This window comes from Plectropomus leopardus, chromosome 24, assembly GCF_026936395.1.
Source record: "Plectropomus leopardus strain MGB_pleo_1.0 chromosome 24, ASM2693639v1, whole genome shotgun sequence".
Lineage (NCBI taxonomy): Eukaryota > Metazoa > Chordata > Actinopteri > Perciformes > Serranidae > Plectropomus > Plectropomus leopardus.
Genome location: NC_142199.1, coordinates 14,953,871 through 14,960,768, shown reverse-complemented (window position 1 = coordinate 14,960,768; position 6,898 = coordinate 14,953,871). Strand labels below are relative to the sequence as shown.

The 6,898-nt window shown below is 36.1% G+C and overlaps 1 protein-coding gene and 1 long non-coding RNA gene across 3 annotated transcripts in view; both read right to left on the bottom strand.

The window, feature by feature from the left end:
• Positions 1 to 225: 225 nt before the first annotated feature.
• Positions 226 to 4,556, bottom strand: LOC148185512 (uncharacterized). The gene is made up of 3 exons (XR_015775953.1): positions 4,493 to 4,556; positions 2,661 to 2,735; positions 226 to 914 (listed from the first exon to the last, which is right to left on the bottom strand). It is a non-coding gene; the product is annotated as an uncharacterized LOC148185512 (long non-coding RNA).
• A 2,199-nt stretch (positions 4,557 to 6,755) lies between these two features.
• The window catches only part of LOC121962873 (muscarinic acetylcholine receptor M4), a 145,810-nt gene continuing 145,667 nt past the window's right edge, over positions 6,756 to 6,898 (bottom strand). For both annotated transcript variants that reach the window (XR_015775866.1, XR_015775868.1), the window contains one exon: positions 6,756 to 6,845. The gene's annotated coding sequence lies outside the window, so the exon portion shown is untranslated. The remainder of the gene's footprint in view (positions 6,846 to 6,898) is intronic.

The window sequence follows — 6,898 nt, the reverse complement described above, 5'->3', positions numbered from 1 at the left end:
GTGTTTCTTGAGATATCTGTGTCTTTTTCTGTGTCTCTGTGGTTATTTTGTGTCTTTTTTTGGTTGTTTTGTGTGTTTTTTTTAATCCAACTGAGTCTCTTTGGTGTAAATTTGTGTCTCACTGAGGTAAATTTGCGTTTCTTTGAGGTAACTTTGTGTCTTTTTTGGTCGTTTTGTGTCGCTTTGTAGTAATTTTGCATCTCTGTGGCTGTTTTGTCTGTTTTTGTGGTTATTTAGTGTTTCTTTGCAGTTTCTCTGGATCTCTTTGTGGTCTTTCTGTGTTTTTTATGGTCATTTTGAGCCTCTTCATGGCTTGTAATTAATTAATTTTAGTGCCATTTTGTAGGTAAAGGCCATATTCAGTACCGGGAGGGTAAAGACTACATAGTATATGCAAACAGACAAACAAACTGAAGTCACAGAAAAGCAGTACACCTGAATAATAATAGGATAATAGAAGTGATTATTTCTTATGGGCATGCTAATGGAAGGCACACTACATCAACATTTCATGGATTTCTTACGTCTTTTTCTTCATTGTGATTAGAAACAATATCAAATCAAGAAAAATATCTTTTAAAAAGTGGCTCGGAGCAGGCATGTTTATCCAGCAGCTAATAACAGGAAAGGCTGGAGCAGAAAACAAACCTTCCTCAAGGGCAAAGCTAATGCTCGTATTGTTATCCAAGCACAAAACACACAATGGAGTCATATCATAATCATTCGGCTTGTACAAACCCACACGTGATCATTATGTGTTCAAGAGATGCAATCACGTGTAGTTAGAAATGTGATTGCACAAGTCAGAATAAGCATGTGAGGCTGAAAAGTTCTCACTGACCTTTTGAAGATGTTGGTTGAAGAAATAAAAGAGGCAGGCTGTGTGTGTGCATGGTCCAAAAAACAGTCCGCCACTGGGAAAAAAAAAAAAAATCACATTTTAATGCAAAGAAGCTGCTTCATATTTTGCGCAACTTTTAAAAAATAAATAAATAAATAAAGTCAAGTAAGAAGTACACATAATGCATATACAAGAACAGAAGAAGTTAAATAAAAAAAATGTAAAAATAATTAAAAATAGCTAGTTAAAGTTCCTCCCATGCTGACACTTTTATTTACACTTTTTGATTAACTTATTTTTTCGCCGATCACAAAAAACAAAAACAAGTAATCGGTCAGGCTGACAATCTGTTGACCCCTAACAGGCCTTCAGGGACTGTGTAGGAGAGACACATCAGATTGGACCTACCTTAGGCTTACATGGTTTCTTTAATAAGCCATTATGAGCCTACTGTATAAAGACACCTGATTTGCAATTCATTTTAAATTGGAGACAAATCTGGCATACATATTAACTTTTCCATCTAAGTACCTGTTGCTGTGTGCTCATGAACCCAGAGGTTCTTAACCTTTAGGAAAATCCCTCATACATACATTTGGAATATGTCAGTGTGTGTAAATATGAATAATCAGCTGAGAGCTCCGTCAATGTATCAATCTGTTATCTTGAGGATTTTACAGAAGCTGGAGACACAAAATGTAGCAAATTCTGATTACAAACTGGGAGTAAACAAGAACAAATGTGTTTGTATGGCTGAGACACTGCTGATAAATTACACAGACACAGACGGGCTCCTGCATACGGTTTCGTTGGTGCAATATTTGTTTTTCGGTTGATTGTGTTAAGTGTGCGTGCAAGATGCCTCACGCATACAAGTTCCCGTTTCACATTCCTCATGCTGATTATGCGTCCTCATAACAAGAGCTGCTCAGCAGAAGATGACCGCATTTTCACCATGGCAACGCTGCCTCTCCGCTGCTATCTGTGTGACTGACTGCTACAAACCAGTGACTTCTATTGTTTTGTTATATTGCTATTGTGTGTGAGGTGCTCAGGTTTCTGTGAATTCGTTTCATATAGTGAAAGTCACTGTATAGAAAAAGTGGAGAAACATACTGATTATAGTGAGGGCAACATAGAATTTTTTAGATGAAAAAAACCCCCGAAAAACAGTAAAAATTAGGGCTGTCAAAAGCAAATATTAACCTAGATTTACTTTTTTTTCCTTTTGCTTTCAGATGCCTTTGCATTTTTTTTTTTAAACTTTGAACACTAAGCAAATTTTTGCAATTTCTTTCCAAAACATGGATAAAAAAAACAAAAAAAACAATGAACAACTTGACAAGAAATGTCCCACAAATTGCAAAACAATCTGGAGATGTAGAAAATTATTTTTAAAAAGCTAGGGAAAAATATCAAGGGGAAAATATGATCACCATTATAATCATCATAATTATTTATGTTACAAAATGATTGACCACCATTTCCAAGTAATTTCCTGATTTTTATCCTTTTTTTAAAAAGAATTTAATTATTTATCATATTTTTTATGTTACTATTTTTTTTATGTTACAAAATTAATGAGCACTCATTTCCTTATTTTTAACCTTTTAAAAAAGTATTTATTTACTTATCTATTTATTTATCATATTTTTCTTTTTTTATTTATCATAATTACTTATATTACTAATTTTTTGTTATGTTACAAAATTAATGAGCACCTTTTTCAGGTCAGTTTTCCAGGTCTTTTTTCGTTATTTATTTATTAATTTATTCACTTTTTAAAAAGTCCATATTGACAAGCTGAAGCATTTCTTACCAGATTGTCTTGATGGAAGTAAAGGACCGAAGCGGTCCTGAGTGGTCCGGTTGATGCGGTGGGCCTTTAAAAAGCCTGCAATGAAAAATTAAGTGCGAAATTTTTAATGATTTGTAATTAGTGGCATAACTAATAAAAAGAACAAAAAAAAATCCATAACATGCTGTTCAAAATATAATTCTAACATTGATATATTAATTAATATTAATATAACTTTCGCTCTTTTTTTTGGATACTATCTAAAACTTATTTTATAGTCATTTTCTTGTTATCTTTGACTATTTATTACAAGAAAAGAAAATGCAAGAAAAGTGATGTTTATCCAAGTGTTAATGGCTTAATAATCAATTATAGGATTGAAATTGAGAAAATGTATTCTGTTATTTAACGGCGACTTTTAACCCCCCCCGATTCTGACTCCTAACGACCGGCTCCTCCTGATCTAGGTCAGCTCTGATGTTCTGATCTCTGTGTTCCGTTTCATTGGAATCGACACTGGAATAAATGATGTGTGTAGTTTCTGTCTGTGTTGCCATGGCTACGCCTCGACATTAGCGTTACAGTGCCAGTTCCAGTGGGAGGGGCCTTTCTCCGGTTCCCAGTGCTGATGCTTGCTTTCTTTAACAGATAAAAGGCAAACGTTTGCATTGAATGATAAAAATCACATTACACAGATGGAGAAATGTATTGATCTTCATGTGTTTGTCTAATCCTCTCTGATTTCTTTCCCGCAGTAACAGTGATTTCAGTCCCTCTCCACTCATACATGCACTTTTCATCTTGGAGTTTCAGCGTGCAGAAAGAAGTCTTTGCAAAGAGTTTCCACACTCATTTTTGTGCTTATAAGTACCTTTAGGATTTGTGCCATCGCAGCTATTCTGGAGCCAACTGTGATCCTACATACAACTCACACTTATTCTAAAATCTAACAAACAGTCGATGAAGCAAAGTTGAAGCTGAAATGACTTAGTAGACATTAGAAGAGTTACTGCAGAAAATTAATTTATTTATAGTCCAGCTTAAATATAATATATAACATAATATAATATTTATATTTTCCAGCCGGGGCAACATATTCTCAACCCAACTTGTCACCATTGCAACTAGAGACTCTTTTATGTGCAATAATACTTATTTATACTCATTTGCGCTGTTAAATTTGTATTTCTGTTGTCCTATGATGTGTGTGCATGTGTGTGTTTATTCAGATCGATTTATTCTTGTATTTGCATTAATTCCTGTTCGATTTAATAAAGTTGTGCACGGTAAATATGTATGTGTATGTAGGCGTACATACATGTATGTATATGTAAGTGTATGTGTGTATAAATATGTTTATAGTTGCATATATGTGTAAAATATATATATATATATATATATATATATATATATATATATATATATGTATATATATATATACACAGAGGAGTCGGGATAAGTATTTTTTTTTTGCTTTTTTTATTTGCCATATTCAAAATAAAGATCTTATCTAATTGTTTCATTTTATTGTACTTATTTGTTGCATCTACTGTTTTAGATTCTAGTGTCCTTTGTCACTGCCGCTTTTACCAGGACCTCAGTGCATAATTTTGTACCCTGTAACGTACACGCACACGGTGGGATTATGCTGCACGTGCTTATATTTAGGCAACAACAGCACATAGCAAGCAGAACGCCAAACATGCTGGCACGGATGGCACAAAGTAAAGTGTAAACATAGCCCTGGTTGTAAATAAACTTGGTGGCCTTTTAAAATCAAACATCACAAAACCATGCATTTTATAGGAAATTCTGTATTGCAATTATAGATAAAGATAAAAGTTATTACATACCAACGCTGCTGCTGCTGTTTGCTGATGGAAACAACAGAGTTGAAAGGTCAAAGGGTGACTTCCTGCTTCCTACTTCCTGTCTCACTTAAAGGAGCATGTCAAAGAAAACATTAAACATAGGAAAGTGTTATGAATACAGACCGTAAAAGAACCATAAATGTGAATCTTACTTCAAATTTGGTTGCATTTACTTAATTTTCTAAAGCTGTTGCAACTTGAAAATGACAAGTGAAATGACCTTGTTCTTTTGTTTTAGCAACGTCAGTAAACCAAGTTAGTCTGACTTAACTTCATCATTGCAAAGAGGATTTGGCTCGTGATGAAGTAAGATCTGCAGGTTCTGTTTTTGTTTAAAACTATGCAAATATGACCAACTAGTTTGCAAGCAGCAGAATAAAGATATAAGGGACAGTAAGTCAGGAGTTAGTAAGTTAGTTTAGTTAGTTAGTCTGATCCATCCCACAGGATTATAGGACACCATCACAATACAAAGCAAAAATTAGTTTGCAAAATAAAATATGACAAACATTCTTTCAAAATTGAATTGTGCAGTGAAAAATAAATTTTGCAAATTTTGCAGGTTTACAGCAAAATTTTTCATACAAGAATAACCACCTTAATCTTCGTGCATCATGCAATATATACTGAATCAATGTCTGTTTTTATGTTGCAAAACTATGTAAGGTTAATCTAATCTTACTGTCTCTCCTTCACTGACAACAGGTGACACTGTTAGCATCAAGCTTTGACCGAGGTCTCTTGATTTTCTCCCAAAGTTTCTCTGCCTGAGTTTGTCCCATAAACTCCAAATAATGTAGGGCTACCTTCCCTTCACGTTCATCCAGGACCGCAAGACAACATCCATCTGTTCTTTCTGTGTCACTTTATTTAGGCATTCATAAAAAGCACCGCGCGTTTCTTACATTATTGATTCACTGCTTTTTGAAGCCCGATTTTGTTGATGGACCATCTTGATTACCCAGCAAATCTTGGCCGAAAAAATGCTGAGCTGCCGTGTGCCTCTGGGCTTTTTGCTGTTCACTTGTACTGGACATGTAATGATGTGCTTCCATGACTGCCACTTCTCTAAGGCACTATGGTTGTTTTCAGCTCTTGATTTGTTGGACAGCTACTCATTTGAAGGTGTCACCCTCACGAAATGTTTCGTTTTCTTTGTACAAGATGGTGGAAGACGTATTTAGACCCTTTACTTAAGTAAAAGTCCTAATGCCACAGCAGTGACTGAGTTACGTATGATTCTAAGGTTACTATATTGAAAATGTTTGGCGCAAACCTTGATTTTAACATTATGTCCATGGATTGAGGATTTGAAAAACTGGAGCAGGTGGAAAACAAATAAGGAGTGGTGCTCAACTTCTGCACTGGCTCTCCAGGAAATGTCCAGGAAATCTTTACAGGCTCACTCAATGGAAGATGAAAACACCCTAACCTTCTGAGACGACAGTGACATCAGGGGAATAGATCTGACAAATGAGAATTTACCCAATCTACCATCAGATAAGACTGCCTTTGAGCTGCTTTCCTTTCACTCGGAGAAAAACCTGAAGGAACTTTATCCTAACCTTTGCAAAGCCTTGAGAATTTCAAGCAATTGGTGACAGCAGCATTGACAAGGGGGAGCTTTTTTAAAAATGAAAGGTCATCAAAAGCTACCTTTGATGCCAAAGAACCATTTGACTGGTCTGACCATCTTGAGCAAAAATCATAGTCCTGCGACAAAGTACTTTTTCATTTTCTTTCAGTCAGTTCAGTTAAACTCCAACACGTTCTCAAACCATTAGATGGTGCAACTTTGTCTGCGACCTTCTGCGTATCATGTGCACCAAACTGGTTAAGGTTAGGGTTAGGGCCGTTCTTAAGTAATGGCGTCCGTGCACGTTGCATGTGGATGCGACCAGTGCCGTCTGGCAGCGTATAATAACAACAGTGCCTGGTCTGTCCAGCTGTGTTCCCGGTGGAATGGGAAGATGACTTTTGGCTTCACGCTTGTGCGCAAAAAAACAATGACAAGAGCAGACAAATTTGACAAGTTCGGAGTGAGAACAAGTTGGGTCATCGTCATCATCTAAATGTCATGTCCTGTCAAATCATCAGTTGAGGTAAGACTGACTTCACACCTGTTAGGGGATTGGTGTAAATTTTAAAACATAATTTAAGCTATGTTCAAAGTTGCACACAGTTGGAGCAAAAGGCTGCACGACATTTGGTATCTTCTACATGTGCACCATTGAGAGTGTCCTTACCTAATACATCTCCGGCTGGTATGGTGGCTGCATCGCCCTTAACCGTTTGGATCTACAGAGAGTCGTGAGAATTGCCATCCATGGAGGACCTACACACAGTGATGCAGGAAGAAACAGGATTACCACAGACCCCAATCACCCC